At 44.5% G+C, this 19,259-nt stretch overlaps 1 protein-coding gene across 9 annotated transcripts in view; it reads right to left on the reverse strand.

Annotated features, from left to right (window-relative positions):
• Positions 1–19,259, reverse strand: part of GALNT9 (polypeptide N-acetylgalactosaminyltransferase 9) — a 586,151-nt gene that overhangs the window by 283,571 nt on the left and 283,321 nt on the right. For 8 of the 9 annotated variants that reach the window (XM_066979038.1, XM_066979037.1, XM_066979045.1 and 5 more), the window contains 2 exons: positions 17,913–18,293; positions 13,004–13,104 (listed from right to left, as the gene is read on the reverse strand). The gene's annotated coding sequence lies outside the window, so the exon portion shown is untranslated. The remainder of the gene's footprint in view (positions 1–13,003; positions 13,105–17,912; positions 18,294–19,259) is intronic. The other variant, XM_066979044.1, reaches the window with a different exon arrangement.

A 19,259-nucleotide genomic window follows, 5' to 3' on the forward strand; every position in this document is an offset into this window, starting at 1 on the left:
GCCCTTCCAAGACTGCTGTAACCATATTATTAGGAAACTTTAGATAAATTACACTGTCAAGACGGTTAAGTATCACCTGTGCTTTTATCAGCCACTAATTAAGACTGAAACGGAATATTAATGCCCATCTTATTTCTGCTAAACATACATAAATAATGCACACACCGCTGCCTGCCCATAGACAGTAGGCACAACAACCCTATACACACATTCTTCCTGTATTTTTCTGTGCTCATCTGGTGACCATTACAACCCCACTGTTGCCAGAATCAGGAACCTTGAAAGGTTTTTCTCCTGCTGAGTGCCACAGCCAAGGCTGGCGACACTTCCATCAGTCTTGCAAGGCAACAGTCTGAAGCCCCACCAACAGATCTCTCTGTGCAGCTGACCTAACAGTGTGATTTTTAAAAAAAAAAAAAAAAGAGTTTCCTCACTGGGATACAAGGGCACACACATGCACTGTGTAGTCTGAAGCCCAGCAGCTCTGCCCTGCATTATTCAATGCAAGCGTTTCTGGTAAGATGGATGCCTGCAGCGCAGGCTGCATAGCAACTGCTCCTCCCAAACCCAGGCAGTAATTCATGAAACAAAAGGTTTGCTCCTGCAGCTCGTCCTCTGGTGACTGGCTATGGCCAGGAAACGAGTCGGCCAAGCTACCACTATTCCTTCTCCTTGCCTGCATACCATCTTTGCAGAAACAGCTAAGTGCCCCAAGTTGGTCCCTAACACCATTCAATGTCTGTCTCTGCTGTGGGTGGACATTGGCCTTCCAGCAGCTGCACGGAATGGAGACTTCAGCTGATACAAAATTAACGCAGCACCACTGAAGTCAACCCACCTTCGCTCCAATTCAATCACATTCCCTCATTTTTGTAAAGAGTCTTAAACAAACATTTTATGCAAAGGTCTCAGATTTCTCATTTCAAGGGCTGTGAATCTGACAGGCAATTCAGTGAGTACAGAAACAGGTTAGAGGTAATTACCTGTAGCTGGGTTGTACCTCAATTCCCTTCCAAATTCAGGGCAAGAAATGAGCTGCCAGCCAAGCATTTCCCCAAGATATTTTGCACAAAATGAAGGGCAGTTTCATTAGTCACATATGTTGAAGCAAGATAGTATGAATGACCACCAGATGTGACAATTCAACTCGCCACTAGAATCTCTCCAAGATTTACTTCAGTAACAAGTTTTACCCTTTATTCATGCAGCTGTTTGCAGGTCAGAACATCTTTGGGTTATTTCCTTGATGCAAGCTAAAAGGAGCACAGATAAGCAAACAAAGTCCCCTAAAAATCAAGACCTAAAGCTCACATGTTTTTGTTATAGCAGTAAAGATGAGAGAGAAAACAATTTACCAACCAATTACTGAAAAGCTATGGTACATCTCCTGCTACTTGCATAATGGAAAGTGCTTTGGAAATGAGTTTCCAGATATCTTGTTTGTGGTGTGTTATAAGCACACACAAATTTAACATCACGGGTAAAATTGTTGATTAGACAAGAAAAAGTGTGCCTTGGGTTCACAGAACCTTGTGCTCCAAAGCAATTCCTTCTCATTCTCCCGCCATGGTTCAGACAAAGATCCCTGAAGGATTTCTGGAGTCCGGGGGATGAAAGGCTCCATTTTATCTGGCATCTGAACACATCCTAGTTCCAGGAAAAGGAGTTTAGTTAGTGATGAATTACTGAATGAAATTAAACCTTTCCAAGGGCACTCAAATTTAATGCTTCTAAGAAAACCTGAATTTCTCATGATGATAGGTGTCTCGCAAGATGGTTTGAGCCTCCTGAATGTGGCTGGGATGGCAGGAGGACTTTCCTGATCTTGGCCCCGAGGTGAACAGGTACAGTGGAAAATTAGCCAGCCATGGAATGATAAAATAAAAGTCCCAGAGCAATTGTGCTCATCCCTGCTCTAGAATGGAAAGCCTGCTCTAACGTGTCACCCAGGTGGAGGCAGAGCATTCCTCGGGGTGCTGCAGTTGCAGCCTCAGCATATTGGCCCATGTAACACAACGCCTCGGCAGCTGCTCCGCAGACAGCTGAGCTACGCCAGCCACAGAGGAGGATGGATAAAGCAGAGCAGACATCTGCAGCAAACTGTCCCGCTTGCGGGGATTCACGTTAGAGCCCTCTCTGCTCTTGAAGTGCATCTGACTGTCAGGAGGAGACACTTCTTCACAGGCTGGATGCAGAAGAGCTCAGAGAACACAACCCCTCTGCCATCATCATCTAGGGCAGACACAGCCTTAATAATGGTTAATTATCCTATAAGCCAACATTCAATGGAGCCAGCAGACCAGCAGCAGACCCCTGGTTCACCAGAATATGACTGAAATCTTGAGGCCAAAGGCTCATTTTTGCACCTTTGTGTGACAGAAGCCCTAAGGCCTCAGACAGACGAAGCTCTGGGACAAGTCTGCGCAGAAAGTGCTAGAGGCCTGTTCCTTGTGGTGGTGTCAGTTGCAATGGGCACAACCTGGGCCCAAAGAGAAAAAGGGTGAGGGGGGGGGGCAAGATACTACCACTTTACGGGGGTTTAACTCCTGCAATTAGCAGACTGCCAGGAGAAAGCCAGAAGGAGAGGTGAGAAATCAGAGGAGAATGGAGCCTTAGCCTTGGGCTTGGCTCTGTAGGTATGCAGGGATAAGGCTGAGAAAGCCTGATGCAAAACCTGGCACTGCATTCTGGCACTCTGATTGACCTCATACAGGAGATAACTTAAGAGTCTCTCTGTTTTTGTTCTTTTAAATACACATACAGTCTGCTCCAGCTGCTTGGCTCCAGCGCTAGCTCGTGGTGCCAAGCCAGACATATTTGGCTTTGATACAAAGCTGGCTCAGCCTTCAAATAAACCACTGCTGTATTGTCGTTACGAAACAGGAGCTCTTGAGTGATTTCACTGGAGATGTCTCAGAGCCACAGCACCAGGAGGTGCTGGGGTACCGCCGTGCTCTCGGCTGAGCGCTGCTCGGAGCAGCAGCGGAGCGGTTGCAGGCAACAGACTGCCGCAGAAAATCGCACATTTCCAACATCTGTCAGTTATTGCTCAGTCCCACATGATTTGTGACACACTGAAAGGAAGCAGTGTTTGGACAATCTGTACATCAAACGTGACAACCCACTAGACTTTGGGTTCTTTCTCATTTATTTCAGAATTTTTAGCTAACACTGCCCAAATCTAAGGCTGGTTATGCTCCAAGTGAGGTTTTTGATAGGCATTACACAGGTGCTCAGCTAATTCATTCACTCAGTTAAACTTGTGTCATCTTTCAAGGCCTAAATTAGCAGTCAGGCTGTGCAGAGGGACGGGAGGGAGGGCTATCCCATTGCTACAGGTTAAGGTAGCCCAGTACTTAGCTACTTGCGTTGTCTTGGTTTTCAGAGTCCTCTCCCACGCTTGGTAGGATCACATTTGCAGCACAACATCTCCCCTCTGCTTGGTGTGTGCTAGATGTGAAACACTCTGTGAGCACCAACCAGCTGCAAGAAATCATCAGGTCTGGGTTGAAGAGAAAGCAAAGTTCCTCCAGAGCTGGCCTCTCTGCTCTCATTGCACAACTCCCCCCAGGGCATGCCTGCGGCAGGAGGTGGGAGCCTCCGAGTTCTGACTGCAGGAGCGTGGCTGGGGCAGGGTATAGCAGGAAAGGAGAAGCAGAACAGAATCAGGTTAGAAATATTTGCCAGAAGCCAACAGAGTGATCTTGCTTTTGTCTGCTGGCAGAAACTCTGACAACTGTATATAATCCGCCCAATTTTCTCTAGGCCGAATAGTCTTATAAATAGAAGTAGTTTAGCTTTTACAGGAGCTGACCCTGGAGAGCAGAAAGCTTGCTAGACAAAACAGTGACCACGGAGGAACACTCCCCACTCTCATTCTTCCCATCGCTTCAGCATAACAGATCCAGAAAAACAAACACATCCATCAGACTATTCCCCTAATGATGGGAAAGGCAACAAGGGAGGGAGAGAAAGAAGGAGCGAGAGACATTGTTCTATTTTTAAACACTTGAGAATGGCTCCAGAACTACTGAGACAGGCACTGAAAGTGCTTAGATAGAAAAAAAATTCCCCCAAGTATACATCCAAACTCCAGCTGACTCCACCACAGGCTTTGTACTCTACCACAACAGACAGGGATGTTTTCTTTCCTTCTGGCTGGGCTGCCTCAAGCCCCCTGCCAGCACACGAAGAGCCAGGGAACAACCAACCACTTCCATTTGCCCACGGGCTTTCCCCTTCTTACTCATTTCACCTAAAGCCCTCTGAAAGTTCGCATTCCTGCTGAAGATTCCCAGCTAACCGCAGGGCAGAGCGAAAGAGGACAGAGTTAAGGGGAAAGAGGCGTGTGACCGGCATACCTGGAAAGGATGGAGTCACCTTGCTCTGAACAGCAGAGGACTCGCTTGCTGGAAGTCACAGGCAACATCCTGACCTGACTGATAGCAAGGGATGTAGCATTTGCATTAATTTCCCTATGCTTCCAACATTTTCACAACAGTCTGGCAAAATTTAGGAGAAACTTATTTAAGATCTAAGAGTAGGCTTTTTGAATCATATTCTGGGGTTTACGAAGGGTTAGGAGCTAAAAATTACAGCTGAGTTTTGGATTTCATCGAAGACTATTCTATTAGAAAGAAAAATGAAATAACTATCCAAATGCTAATATAAAACAGGTCTTAGGCTTTGAACATGATAGCATTTACTGTTTTAGCTATATTAATATTATGGTTAAGACATACTGTACTGATTACAGCTTTAATTTAATAAATGTCAGTAGTGCAAAGCATCATATCCTTTATTTACACATGACATCCTTCCTCCGAAGAAAAAAGAAGCCAGAAAAACAAAGGGACTTCTACCAAGTGAAACACACCTCAGATGAAAGAAAGCTCTGCAAGGCTTAGGGTTTTAACAAACAACATGGCATATTGCTGATCTAATGGCAACACTACATTGGTTTTGATCATTTCAATAAACACCAACCCCTTACCCTTTCCCTAGTATGGGGATTATTCACGATTCCCTTTTCCTCCCAGAATTATTAGACAATTTTGTTTGGAAGGGCCTTTGGACCTTCTCAAATCAGTGCTGACTTCAGAGTTAGTTCCAGCTGCCCAGGACCAGGTTTCTTTGCTGGGGAAAGGCAGCCGACCCCGGGAGGTACCAGTCCTGTGGGCAGGCAATGACTGGCAGCATCCGCCTCGCTGCATTCCCATTCTCCATCTTCTTCTATTTTGGGAGGAACGGGGCAAGGATCACGTTCAAAGGAGAACTTATGTTTGTGGAGCACTGCACCGCCCACTTGGGTCCAGGGGAAAAGGCAAAGATAAAAATAAATAAACAAGTAAACAAAAAGGAGTATTCTTTTGCAAAATTAAGGAAAAAGGTGTCGTGAAACCACAATGCAGTGGATTAAAAAAATAATAATAACAAAGCCTCAAGAATCCCCAGAAGCTCTGGCAAGCATTAAAACAAACAAACAAAAAGAAATAGGGGGTGGGAAAGAAAGGAAAAGAGAACACAAAAACTTTGACGAGGAGCCAAAACTGCCAATGTGTGAGTTTAATCATGCCCTCAGTAAGTTTCTCTGTCTGTAATGACCCCCTCAAATCAAGCTGCTATTCGCTAGCAGGCACTGCGTCCCAACAGCAGACCTCAGTAATGAAATCAAGCTCACGTTTACCCCAGAGCTGCTGTGCAGGGTCAGCCAGCCAGCTACATTAGGAAGAGTGGAAAGGTTGATAGCCATCCCTAATAGCATTCTGAAAGTAATGTTTGCACAAACCATAAGAACAATAGCAATAACATTCTATTGTCTCTGGGTTTTAGAGCCACTAAGACTAATGAGTTCATTTATAGCCCTGATGGAAGTAATTAAATCTGAAAATCAAAGCACAACATTCTTGTTTAGTGCTCTTTGAAACCAATATTCTAATGGAAAGCTATCAACAGCTAATTGAAGCACTAATCTTGCCCAGGGTTGGGCCCATTGCCCAGATGGCTAATATATCATTTTCTAGTCTGGCAAGCAACGTATTGCGCTGCCTGGATAAAGCTGAGATTAGATACATCTATAGGAAACAATAGAAGCATAAGAACTTTTTTTCAATCAATATTTTGATAAAATTGGCATTTAATGTCAATCACTCGATAAACTTCTTGCTGAAGTACAAGGACACGTCCTTGGCTTTATATATAATAATAATAAAAAATGTTGCCTTATGCAAATAAAAGTTCCTACCAACTGGATAGGAATGGCAGCACAAAAACATTAGCAAAATAAATGCCCAGCGACTGCTGTGCAGACAACTGGGAGGCTAAACAGCTTAATTTTGCTCATAAAGTTGAATTACTTAATGTATAAAGTTGACAATTTTCTGCTATAATAAGTCCTTTCTCCAAGTTTTTGCATATTGCAGACTCCGTCAGAGGGGTGCAGGAGAGCACCACCATACAGGAGCCGCACCTGGTGGGGATTTCTGGCCAGCTGTACAGACCGGAGGATTCCCGACACTTAATGCTCTTTCTAAGGTGGCTTCACCCTCCGTACCTGGGATGTGATATTCTGCTGTTCTCAGAATTAGATGTTAAAAGTATCAGGGATCATGTTACCAAAATGTTGTAAAATTTGGTAACAAAATGCAAGCCACATGACTTCAAGCTGGCAGACTGAAGTGTAAATATTTTTTTTTCCTGATAGGTTGTTTATTCCTTCCTTAACTTAACAATAGGACAGTTGTTGGCATCTGTCTCTATTATCCTTTTCCCCACTTTCTGCACACTCAGACCTTTTCATTCAGTTGAACAGAGAAAATTCAGCCAGAGCCTCAGCTGGTGCAAACCAGCACGACTCCAACTTACACCAGCTTCACGTGGGCCCCCGAGTGCTTGGTGCACTTGGGAGCAGGGAGTCAATGAAGCAAGGTAATGGGCAGAACACCCTGAAGGTGTCCGGTGATCTGTGTCTGCACTCTCTGAAAAACCTCAGCCTTGAGCCATGAATCAGGAACCACTTGCTGTACGTGCTTTTGCTTGTCAAGCACCGCACAAACCCTGGCATTTATGGAGAGCACGGAGGCTCTGATGTTTCTACACTCTTATGTGCTACTCACACCTGCTTTTGAAGCTGTGCAGCTGTCTCTGAAAGCATCCAGTCCTTTCTAAAAGGCATAAATAATCTCAGGAATATCCTGTTTTATTGATATGTTACCAGAGGGCTGGTCAGACAGGGTATATTCACAAATATTTTGAAATACTAAATGGGATATGGCTTAACGCCAGTAGAAATCCAAATGCAGCATTATCTGGAGACTTACTGGGAGGCAGCAATTGCTGCCGATTACGATCCAATGCTATCTCACTTGAGAAGACGAGAATCTGCCTTGAGGAGTGTTAGAAGTGAGAGAACTGAACATCTCTGCTCATCTATAGCTTTCTATACACACGTACACCAAATATTTGGTATTTCTAGTCCTCTACCCTTACTGCACATTTTGTGACTTTGCTTTCTATACTAAAAGCTTAACACTTGCTGGTTAAGCATTATAAAGTATTTTCCCAAGGTGTCTTCGGTTAATTAGAAGTGTAGTCACCCAAGACTCCTTCAAGGAAAGGGAAGGAAAGGGGCGACCTATATAAGATATGAATTGCCCCTCTCTTTGCCTCTCTCTCTGTCTACAGATAGCCTAGGACAGGAGCTTCCCAATTTATGCCTCCCTGAGCAATTGTCCAAATTCCAGCTGAACTGGAATATAAAGGTTAAATGAAATCCTTGACCCTTAAAAACTCAAGACCGCAGGTGAGGGAGTGAAAGCTTACTCAATGCAACAAAAGAAAGTGGATTTTTTTTTTCTCAGCATATAACTCAAAATCAAGTAAACATAGAAGAAGCAGCAGCACATTACAGCTTTGGCGTTTTCTAATACCTCAGGCCAGATGCCCTGTGAATCTCGTGTACCAGTTGCAAAGCAGTGCTGTCAGCCGGTCCAAAGCACTTCTCACTCTGCCTGTGCTCTTTGTGCCACGGCACTTTCCACCACATGAGGGATTGCCCAAACTGAAACTGCAGGCAAGGAAGTGTACAACTGGCATTAAATCCCTGTCACATGCTCCGCTTCTTAAACTGGAAATGAAATCACATGCCCACACTTGACTGGGACAAGATGATCTAGCAGGGCACAGATCTGATATTAATGACTGTGGAGTCGCATTTCCAGTGTAAAGGAAACCCGAGAACTAAGGTACGGGTTTAGCAGTCACAGATGTGGTCCTTCTCCTTGAAGACACCTACTAAAAATCAACAGGGAGATTAACATCTCTGGTGGATTCCAGTTGTTTCACAGCATTCCTCAAAAGGCATAAAACCGGCATAAAAATGAGGCCGTAAAGAGTCATTTGAAATGTTCAGTTTACGATCCGTTTCACTGCAGAGATTTAAGAGTGGATACAGATACAACAAACGATACCCAACGTGGCGTTATTCCCCAGAAGCCTTTTGAAGATGTCAGAGATCCATTGGCTTGTAACGGCAAGGCACGTAATTGTTTCCACTCCATTCTGAAAAGCTGTATTACCAGGACACTTCGCCTATTACTTTCTTGTTAACACCTCCATTTAAGTTCTTAATTGGGCAGAATCGTTTCATTCAAGCATGGAGAAGAAAATCCGCACACGTTATTTTTTTAATCAATAATTAAAAGGCATGGCAAGCAATCCTTCGGCACGAGCTCTGTACAGAAAATACGAAAGCATGCCTTGAAATCTACCCAACGGATCGAACAGCCGGAGGAGGTGTGAGCAGCTCTCGTGTCAGGAGCCAGCACACACGTGCGAGGGGGTAGGGGAAGGGAACGGGTAGGGGAAGCGCCGCAAAGCCACGCTGGTGAGGTGGGGATGAGGAATAATGAACACGACCTTGTCAAAGGCCATCATTATTGGTAATAACAAAGTTCAACAGCATTATTACGGAATTTCACAACTGTTAACCTTTATTGCTGGAGGGCTAATTGTGACCTTCCTTGTGTCTCCTTCACACCTAATTAGGTTTCTGTTGTAAAGAGATAAAAGACTGTTTGTATCAGTGGGGCATCTTTTTCTGCAGCTGAATGAATTCATGAAAGAGTGAGATTGTTAAGAGAGAGACAGAGGAAAAAAATACAGAAAAAGGCAGGAGTCATTAATAGACTTTAGAATAAAATCCTGACAGATTTAAATTGATTCTGCTGCCTGAGAAAATTGAGTGCAGAGGGAATTAGATTTATGCACTGTTAAATGTAACTGCCTGGCAGTATCCATACAGAAAGCTGTTAAAATGGTAATCTTTAGAGATGTATGAAAATTGTGTGTGAATAGACCAATGAACCATCACTCGGAGCATGCCTCTTCTAGCCAAATAATACAAGACAGTATTATTATTATTAATAATGTATTACAAACACTATGCATTATGTATGTAATTTAATCATAGTATCTAAATGTATAAACAACAGCACAGGCACCCGGTATCTTTTCTGTGCTTGTGTTTATAGGATCACTTTTTCTCTTTTAGGGCTCTCTAAGGACAGGGCAAGCGCTGCTGGCAGCCCTGTTCGGCTCGGGAGCAGCTGGGAATGGAGTGGGGTCCCCTGCACCCGGCACGGGGGAGGCCCTTCAGTGGGCAGACAGCCAGAAATATATCTGGTTTGTTGTTTGTTGGCTTTTGTTTTAACCTTTTCAGTTAAAAATACCTGACTGGTAAACCTTAAAAAGACTAATTTCTAGCAAGAAGCACGGAAAGCACATACAGACAAGGGGAGTTTTGAATTACTATCAAAGAAGCTAGGAACACATTTCTAATAAACATTCCCTATAGCTCAGGTTGAGAAGCAAAATCAAGCGAGAAATACCTTCTTGATTCCCCATTTGAATTCAGATCTGTGTTCTTATGTCAGACTTACTCTGGCATCAAAGCAGCTCAGAGTGAGATGAAGTTACTACTGATGATAGGGACAATCACTGATTGATCTTTTAAGATCTGATTTAGATTAGAGATTGTCATATCTCTTTTTATAACTCTAACGGTTGTGACTTGCTCAGTCCACATTTGGTAGTGCACTCGCTGCAGTAATTGAGCTATTTCAGAACAGAACAAGTTGCTCTGTAGTTCTTGCTTCATCCCATCAGGTATAGGGGGCTGTGAAAAGTTGTAAATCCAGAAATATTTCCAGGTGAGCCAGACTGTTACTTCATTTGGACCTTTCTGGTACCAAACTGGAGCTCATCACGTACTTTTTCCATTGAGAAAATGCCATTCCTACACAGAAAAATTAATCCACTAGCGCTTTGCAAAGAAGCACAGCCATTTCCCAGGTCCAACACAGCAAGCCAGCAGCAAGTACCCAGGGCAAGGATCTCAACAAAGCCTCTCACATTCCCAGCCAAGTCTCTTGTTTGCCAGCTGCGTGGTTATCTTGAAAGGCGCACTTCATGTTATTTCATTAACATTGTTCAGTCTTCCAGTTTTGCTTCAGCGCAGATACCAGCAGTTAGTCACGTGGAACTTCTGTTTTTCAGCCACCCTGATGATGGCACTGATGCACCAGGCAAGAAGTAAGGCAGCGTGCAAAATCCCAGCTTGAATGCCACATCCCCAGCCCTGCGGTGCGCGTAGTTGCACGCTGCAATTAACATTCACAAGGATTTATATTGCCAATTGCAGTTGGGTTAGATGATTTGCAGTTGGACTAAATGATCTTTGAAAGTCCCTTCCAACTGAACTATTCTATTCTATTCTATTCCAAATGGCTTCTCCGGAGTGACCTGGCTGGAATCAGCAGGAAAGCCCCTGACACATATCTATGGCTCACACCACATCCAAGGTGTGGTGTAAGCAAGGTCCACCTCCATCCCAACACCACGCACAGGTGCCAGGTACAGCGTAAGCACACAAAACAGAGCATTTGATAAAACACCAGCAGCTAAGGGCTGCTGCTTGCCATGAGTTCACACGCTTTGCACAACCAAATGCAGAGGGAAGCCACGCAGATATACCTGCTGCTGGGGCGCAGCAACGTGGGCAAAGTTTCAGCTAACACGAGATCGTATTCCCTTCCCTTCTGATTTCATTTTCTATGGTTCTTATCTTTGTTCTTTATGAGGCAGCACGGAAAATAACTTGCTTGACTTGTAACTGAGTCACCCAGAGCAGTTTTCTCCTCTGCATTTGAAAAATAGGTGTAGCCCTGCGCATTCAGCTGGAAACATAATTCATGGATATTTCTCCAGCTGAGCTAAAACGTGATTAATCTGGGTTGAGTTCACACAAACTAGTAGACAATTTAATCTCCAGCAGGCGGGTGTTTCATTCTACTGTGTTTTAGTAAAATCCTCTCTGGTTGCAGAGTAGTCGCAATATTGGGAATTTATTTTATGGGAGCTTTTAGAAGCTCCCAATGTAAAAATATCATAAAAATCCCACATTTGTTGGATATGAACTGAGACATATTAATTTCAAAATGAGGTTCCTTATTTTAAACAAGTTAAAGAGCTGGAACTAGTTAAAGCACTCACTGATGATCAAGGAAAAAGCACCGACACTATGCAACAGCCTTCCAGATTAGCCCAGCTCCTCATAGGGGAGTGTAAAATGTAAGAAGAGCTCTTGATCCTCCCATATTTGAATCCCATACATAACACAGGGCTTCAAGAAAATCTGGTCACACAGGCGCATGCACCTCTGCTTTTGAATTCCCTTAACATAGACATAAATCCCTGGAAAACCAGTTATTAGGTACGATCAGTGTCAGCAAGTTCAGATTTAGTCTTAGACACAAGAGGAACCAAAAGGATAGCAATTCTGTCAAAGCTAACAGCGCAAAGTTAACAGTGCAATTGTGTAAATTTGTGTCTCATCTCTGAAAAACCTGGGCATAAGGAACTGAGCAGACAGAAGTGACAAAATCTCTAAAACAGGCAACCTGCAGAGCAAAACGTTCCTGCCCAGCACCCACCCCAGCCAGAGGTTGCAGCAGGCCCTGCAGTAAGGCTGTTTATGTCCTCCTTCGGGAGATAAGATGTTATCTGCTGCAGCTGGTTCCACTCCCGTAACTCCAGAGTCAACACACTCCGTCAGACTTCCTGAAGCTGGTAAGCAACAGAAACAGGAGTAGACTATCCCCGCCTTGTCAGATAAGGAACGAGCTTAACAAGCAAATAGAGAAGGAATTTGGTTTTCAAACATCTTGGAGAGAGCTACTAAATATTATAAAAATAGAAAAATATCAAAATCTCTTTTTAGTTTCTTGCTTCGAAAGTATCCAGAGTGCTTTCCTGGTATAAAAAGCTGTATGAGCTGATAAAAGACTGTCTTTTATGGGCTATAGACTTGGCTAAAGATAGATTTTTCATGCATATTTGTGTAAAAAATGAAAGAAATGTACAGAGAGTTAGGGTCACAAGTACTCACAGTTACAGGGATTTTCTTCATAGAGTTTTTTTACACTTGCTATAGAAAGCTATGAGGTGTTCCTCCCAACTGCCCTGGGTTACATCTTGCAAAACCTTAACCGGGTGGTGCAGTGTATGTCTGATGCTGGGCATAGATATGCACAATTATTGTCATTTCATTTGTAAATAAAAAAGAGAAAGTCCCCAAACTAATTGCACTAGCAGGGAGGAATGCTGATGCCAGCTTTTCAAACAATCCACAGCAGCAACATTTTTAAGGTATTTTAGATCAGCTGGCAGAGGTAATGCCTTCAGCTGCTCCACCCAGGCTAGCAGAGAAGCAGAATTTTAAGGACAAACAGGCAGTTTGGAGGCACGGCAAATAACGATCCAGGCCACACAGTAGGATTCAGTGTTGAACACTAAATGTTCACAGCCAAAACCAAACCCAAACAAAATAAAAACAAACACAACCAGAACAGACGATGGGAGAAGAAACTCTGATAAACAAACCTGAACTGGAAGTGGAGCCCAGAACGGAGATTAAGAGCACTGCATCAGCTGAAAGGCAACCTACCTCTGCCAGGGGGGGAAGGAACCAGCAGGCGATGGAGGGAGGGCTTGCTCGGGGGCCAGCTGCATTCTCTTTCAGGTGAAGGTGCTGCTTTTCAGAACGGCCTAGGAACAGAAAGAATGAAATTCAAGGTTGAAATACACACCTATAAAGTCACCATGCACTGAAAACTACTGCAGGGAGCCAGGCAGGGCAGCAAAGTGCAGCTTCTTGGCATCTGCCCCACGCCGGTGTGGAGCAGGGGGCAGCTGCCCGCGACATCCCGAAGGCAGGCACAGCACAGCTGGGTGGAAACAAGCCACAGAGGGGGGCTTTTGGTTTAGTGTTCCATTTTTGCTGAGCAGATGTTTTCTGGGCACCACAGATTCCTGCTTTAATTTGCATTGTTAATAATGTGGAGAACAGAAAACCCTGATTAACAAAATAATTAGCAAGTATTTTAAGTCTGGTTTTTTTTGATCACATGCCATTGTAGCAGATAGTGTAGGCTGAATCTCTGAACCAGAAGAAGAGGGGTATGACTGGGGCATGGTTGAAGCAATAGCATCTCTTGCTCAGCAAAGCCAGTGAAGGGCAGAAGAAACTTCTGCCTTTGAAGAAACTCCAGGTCATACTTTACCCTTAAACTGATATTCTCCCTCCAAAATTTTCTCTCCTTTCCCCCTCCTCAGTCCATTCTATGGGACTCACGTTTCTAACGCCAGTTCTGCATGGCCCACACATCCAAAACAAACCCCGAAGCCGTGCTCTGGCCCCAGCTGGCCCCTCATCCAGCTGATCTGCAGAGCTCACCTCGCAGGGCTGCTGCCAGCTCTGCCCTCCTCCATCGTCGCCTTGTACAGGCTGTGGGAGCACCAGTCTGACTGCTCGGTCCTCATGCAGCATACAGGGGAGCGCACAGAGGACGAGGCTGGAGCTGCAAGCTCGAAGGCATGAGACCCCAGGTAGCCTAAGAATATACAGGGAATAAACCTCTCTTCCCCTCTGTGTGTCCCCTCTGGACGTGGGGTCAGGATCTACGCGGTGCTGCCTGTCCACTTCGCTTCTGTGATTCCCACCTCAAACAACAGGACAAGCAAGTGCTGTAGGACACAATCTAACTGGATTACTGCTTAAATAGGCATGTGCAATAATGCGGTGACAAAAATGTATGGGGAAAATATTCTTTAGAATATTGCTCTGTGGAGATAAGCATGCTAGCAAAAGCAAGCATATGTTTTATTTACCACTTCGGCTTGTTTTCAGAGTAGCTTTCTGTAACAAAAGAGTTTAATAATATTTTTGAAAGCAAGAAAGATACCTATAAATAGGACCAAGACCTGTCCGTGAAACTTGTACATGAAACTTTAATGGCAAGAGGAATAGCCTTAATGTATTGCACTTGACAAATTCTTTATTGCATTTTTGCCTACGCGTGGTATCAAAGGTAGAATGAAGAACCAGCATTGCTCACCAGCACAGGCAATCCCCATCCTCATCCAAGCACCTCCACCTTCCCCTAGACCTGGGACAGCTAGACCCTTCAGCCAGGCAAGGGGCTTGAATATTTTCTTCAAAGAAAAAAAATAAAAGCTTTCCATAGAAACCTTCGCTCACGTCACTGGGTCCCATGGTGGGGCTCACCAAAGGTCTGCGCGTGGCTCTGGGGGACCTCTGGGACATCTCCGTGTCACACAGCCTGAGAGGCCAATACTGGGTGTCTGTCCCTTCCCACACTGTGCTCTGCTTTTTAAGTTTCAGTGTGCTTTTATTTACTGCACTTCTCAACCAAAATGAGCCCTGGATGAGGTTCCCAGCACATGGCCCTAAGAAGGACCCAGCTGCCCTACACCAGTACAGAAGTCTCGAGCCGGAGCCATCCACTACTTACATTTAGTCAAACCTGGGCCACACACAGGGGCTCCTGAAATGAATGACCCGTTCATTTCCCCTCATCTGTACAGGTGGCCTTTGCTGTATCTAATAACTACCGAATCTCCAGTCTATCGAAAATGCAATCTATCTTCCGAGACTTTAAAGATTTTATCCACATGCCGTCTACACACACAGCGCTACATGAAAATGAAAGGGATTTACTTCTGGGTGTTCAAGTGTGACGCGCAGTCTGATAGGAATTTCAGGTGAAAAGAATATTTTTAATAAGAAATGGAAATTTATACTATCAATTTTCATTTTAATAGTTTTATCTATGTATATTGTGTATCAATTTCCAAATATTTATAACAAGTATCATTGCTTTAATTACTTATAGCTAATAATTACGTTAAGTGGGATACTGTAGATTGCAAAGCCCTTTGTCTCTCCTTTTCAATCCCTCCCTCTTTAAATCTTTGCAGTGCGTATAATAAAACAGCATGCCCAGTCTGAGCCTGCTCAGAGAGAATCCAGAACAGCATTTCTATTACTGGCCGCTGTGCATGTTTATATGAATTCCCGAGAAAGATCATAAATATCTCTACCTTTTAGTCATTTGGCTTCCTAGAACTATACATGAACATCTCTGGTTGGTGCCACCACTCATCTGTCAAGCACCCGGGCGTCTTTATGGTGCACGTCTGTGGTCCCACAGCTCTTGTCTACCCAGAGGTTTTATTTTCCTTCAGACTCTCCTCTAGAGAAGTCAATGCAAAACGTCACATTTCCCACATTACTTTTACTACTCCACAGTCCTGTAAAACTGTAAGACTGGAATTTGCAAAGGGAGCCTAAGGGAATTTAGTATCCACATCCCATTGATTTCAAATTAGTTAGGGACACCACGACTCTCAGCCCAAAGGAAGAGTGCTCCCTCGCTGAATTCCCAAATATTTCAGAGCAGAACCAGTATTATTGCGCCAAGTAACAACCAGCAAGGGGAAGGGCAGGGCAAAGCCCTTTGTTTACAGCTGGAATTTAAAACATGCAGAAAGATTTGCAGAGGAACTGGGAGGGCTGATCAGGTACAAGCAGCAAGGGGTGTTACAGGACCAGGGATTTGCATACGAATCGGGAAAAGGCCAGGGAAGGAGAGTAAATCCACCCGGACCTGCAGAGAAGAGACTTAAAACGGCTAACGTAAATCCTGACAATGACAGCTTAGACGAGTTTCTCTTACCTCTCCCTCATTCACGATCTGATTTCACGATCAGAATTATAGACTGTCACTACGCCCACAGTGTTTAAAAACCAGCTCATGTTCCAAGGAAAATCACTTCTACAGCAAGTACACAAACAGATGCTTCGGATCTCCTGCAGCCTGAGAAGAGGCAGCCGATGCTGATGGCTTTCTTGCTTCGAGAGGTGTTTGAATCCTGTGGCCAGAGAGACAAACCCCTCGGGTGCCTCTGCAGCATCTTCCCTACAGTTTTTCCTCCAAAAGATGACTGTATTGTACAAGTGCAAAATCACCTGGTAGTTTTGTGCCACGTTTAGATGTCCTCAGTGTCTGAGGGAGGTGTCCAAGTCACTAATACCTGCTTCTTTCTACAAGAAAAAAAAAGCCAGTGCCCTCTCCCTGCTTAGCAAAACAGCTGCTTCTAGCGCCGTCCAGCTTTGCTTCCCTGTTCAGTTAGAGCAGAGACCTCATCTGCAGCCCTGCTGCTCCAGCCCTCCATCACATCCCAAATTCCAGCTCCATCACTTCTCGCTGTCACAGTGGACAGGCATCTCCTAAACACGGGCTCGTAGCTGTGAGACCCTCAGACCCCGGAGCACCTGCAGCCAGCACGGGCAGTCCCGCGGCTGCCCGGATGCTGCCCTGACACCTCCTGCTCTCGGCTTGACAGAAATGTCCGGCTGGAAATCATCAGCCACCGCTACACACCAGGGCCAGGCAGTGTTTACCTAATCTGCAGACCAGGCACATCCACTCAGGGAGAAAAAAAGAAAATCACAGGCAATTTGTCAGAGCATTAGCTGATAATTCAGACAGAAATGTTAGATCTTGAGGCACAGCTTGGGGCTGCAGGGGAAATGTTATTGACTCTGACAGATCCCTGATGACACATCCACTCCCTCCACGGGGGCAAGGCTACATTTAGATACACTTAAATTTTCATTCAAATTCAAGATTAACACAGCAAGTGGACAGCAGAGAAAGGAAGCAAGAGAAGGTTAACAGAGGAAGAGGGAGCTTGCTTTGCTGGGTTTTGGCTTTTCTTCCCCCCTATGTAATTGTGGCCTAATTATTTCCTTTAAAACTCATTGAGTTCACCATGGTAATTATTACCCAAGCTTAGAAATAAATATTCCTTCTGCTCAGAGACAGCCATTCCTGCCTACTTAATGCTGCTTATTTGCTGTAATAGCTCAGAGTCCAGATTTAGACAACACCGAATTCTTTTGAGACCTGATCAAATGTGTTTCACAGCTACCTTCCCAGCACCTCTCGCTTCCCAGCCAGTTGCATTTATTCATCGTCTCTCAAGCAGAGATTCTTAGCACCTCCAGGATATTTTTTTTCTTGTTTTGTGTACTCATGGCATCCAGCACAAAGCTGTCCTGAGCTTTCAATGACAACTGTTAAGTAGTAAATAATAGTAATAATTGGAGCATATCTAATTAGGCTGCAGTTTTCAAACTTGGGTGCCTAATTTCGTTCAGCGTGACTCTGCTCCTCACTCGAGTTCCCTTGAAAACGCCACACTTACAGACATATTTAAGCACCTAGAGAAACATTTTCATTTTTGGAGAAGCTGAATATTAATTTTAGTAGAACTTGGGTCTGGCACCTCTGAGCATCAGGACAACTTCTACCCGTCTTTTAAATGCATATCCTGAACTACATGGACATCTGCACACAAAAATATTGACTCTTTCTATCTGAAAACAATGCTCATCTCTTTTGTTTTCCTTCCTGTTTCCCCACGATTGAAACTAAACCTCAGTTCTGTGAGCACATTTAGTACTTCTCAGCTTTTGCTTAACGACTTACTTCAGCCAGCACTTCAGCTGCGAGTGGCAACTTGGAATCCAAGATTCGGCTGCTCGTGCATCCAGAAATGCTCCTCCGCTGGGCGAGCAAATCGCAGCCTGTTTGGGAACGGCATTCCCAGGTGCAGCTGGTGACCCATTTGCTCACCACTGGCAGAAGAAGTAACGTCCCAGAGGGCTGAGTTCAACAGCACATGCCTCCAGGGAAGGCTGGTTTCCCTCGGGATGCAGAGGTGACTGTGTCATCTCCGAAAGCCTTTGTAGCTCTTCCAGCCTGCACCCAGAGCGGTAGCTACTGGTTTGTGGGGAATGTGGTTGTATTCACAGTCCTCACAGGGTCTTCTGTGTGGCCTCTTCCTCAAAAATCCTTTCTGGATGAGTCCTGGTTTTGCAAAAGAAAAAAGAAAAAAAAATCTTAGTGGGAGAAAAAGCACATTTCATTGGATTTTTCATCAGAGTCGGGTAAATCAGTGCATACAATTTGTTTTTTAAAAACAAGGTTTGCCCCCGGTTTGTCAAAACTGAGCCTAGTTGACAACAAATCTCTGCAAACTTGAGCACAACTTTAACTAGGTCTGCTGCCTGTTGGTTCTGGTATCACTGAAAACACCTTGCCCCACCCAACACTTCCTCCCATCCATCTGACTACAGGGCCGTCCAGGCTGTGCATTCCTTTCACTCCTGCCCAGGTATTTCCATTGACTTTGGGAATGCCGTGGATGGATTCAGCTAAGAGTTGCTTGACTTCTGGCAGGGGACTGGACCCAGCTGCTGTAGTGGCTATTAGCGTGTTTAAAATGGCATAAAGACTTTGCTGAAGCAAGCACAAGCGCTTCCAAAGCATCGCATACCCAATGAATCAGGGCCACGACGAGCAAGAGGGAAACGGGATCCCATTTAATCCTGGACATGTGCAATAATTTAAAGAAGACCCTCTCACATTCGAGCTAGCATGCAGGATGCAGCTGTTAACTTTCACCACACCGCAGGCCAAAGACAATGAAAGATCCAGACACTGCGGAGGTTAAATCAGTGCATCATTTGACAGGGAACTGTGAGCCATTAACCTTTCCACTGGCACTCAGAGCAAAGAGCTGGAAGATAAACACATTGGGTAGGAAACAAATTGGTTCATTCGAATGCTATTAATGTGTGTGCCCTTGGAGGCCACATTTATGCTTTTGGAAAATTACACATTCGCGCATAATGAAGTGAGATATAGCTCACCGATTACCAACAGGGTGCAGAGCCCACGATAAGGATTTATAGCAGGTGCCTAATTCTCTAAACATTTGCAAATTAAGTATTTACAAGCGTAATGCTGGCTATTTTATTGCCAGTTTAAGTT

The sequence above is a fragment of the Anser cygnoides genome, chromosome 17, assembly GCF_040182565.1.
Source record: "Anser cygnoides isolate HZ-2024a breed goose chromosome 17, Taihu_goose_T2T_genome, whole genome shotgun sequence".
Taxonomy (NCBI): Eukaryota; Metazoa; Chordata; class Aves; order Anseriformes; family Anatidae; genus Anser; species Anser cygnoides.